This window comes from Somniosus microcephalus, unplaced genomic scaffold (assembly GCF_052327205.1).
Source record: "Somniosus microcephalus isolate GS21.2 unplaced genomic scaffold, FLI_Smic_1.0 scaffold517, whole genome shotgun sequence".
NCBI lineage: Eukaryota > Metazoa > Chordata > Chondrichthyes > Squaliformes > Somniosidae > Somniosus > Somniosus microcephalus.
The window spans coordinates 97501-98807 of record NW_028225704.1 but is presented as its reverse complement, the minus strand read 5'-3'; positions in this window follow the sequence as shown (position 1 = coordinate 98807).

Sequence of the window (1307 nt, the reverse complement as noted above, 5' to 3'; positions counted from 1 at the left end):
CCGCCTTGTTAAACACACGTACACCCCAGGCTCGATTCGGAGCGACGGGCACCCGGCTTCCCGGTGTCGGACCGACTCCGTTCAGATACCGTTGGATGCCCCTTGCCCCTGGCTTGCTCTGGCAGCCGGCGCGTGCAGGCCGCCCCCCGCCCCGCCGTCTCAGTGGTCGGAAAGTGGTCTCCAGCCAACGGCTGTACCTCGGCCGGGGAAAGGGGCAGCTACACAAGCCAGGCACTGGTCTGTGCGGGCCCGCCACCCCGTTCGGCTGCCGTTGATCCGGACCGGATCGGACTTTCCCTCCCGAAGTTATGCCCGATAAGCTGCCGCTGACCGGCGGCCCGTCAGCCGCTGCGGGATGGCGACACTTTGCCGAACTTGCCGGGGTCCAGGCCGATAATATAGTGTGCGCCAGCGCCGCGGCTTTCCAACGAGCCCTCCCTGACCGAAATCGGACACGGGAGTCCAGAGCGATAGGCGTTCGACTGCCGGCCGGCCAAACACAGGCAATCTCCCGTCGTTGCGGACCCGCTCCAGGACAACCGGGTCCAAACGCCCGCCTCGTTACACGCACGAAAACACCTGCCTCGATTCGGAGCGACGGGCACCCGGCTTCCCGGTGTCGGACCGACTCCGTTCCGGAACCACTGGATGCCCCTTGCCCCTGGCTTGCTAGGACAGCCGGCGCCTCAAGGTGGGCCCCCGCGGCTCCGGCTCAGCAGTCGGAAAGCGGTCTCCAGCCAACGGCTGTACCTCGGCCGGGGAAAGGGGCAGCTACACAAGAGAGGTACTGCTCTGTGCGGGCCCGCCACTCCGTTCGGTGGCAGTTGACCCCGCCCGGATCGGACTTTCCTTCCCGAAGTTGTCCCCGATACGCTGCCGCTGACCGACGGGGCGGCAGCCGGTACGGGTCGGCGACACTTTCCCGACGTTGCCGGGATCCAGTCCGATAATATAGTGTGCGCCAACGCCGGGGCTTTCCAACGAGCCCTCCCTGGCCGAAATCGGACAAGGGAGTCCGGAGCGAAAGGCGTTCGACTGCCGGCCGGCCAAACTCAGGCAACCTCCCGCCGTTGCGGACCCGCTCCCGGACACCCGGGTCCAAACGGCCGCCCCGTTACACGCACGAAAACACCGGGCTCGATTCGGAGCGACGGGCACCCGGCTTCCCGGTGTCGGACCGACACCCTTCCGGTACCACTGGATGCCCCTTGCCCCTGGCTTGCTAGGACAGCCGGTGCGTCAAGGTGCGCCCCCGCGACTCCGGCTCAGCAGTCGGAAAGCGGTCTCCAGCCAACAGCTGCACCTCG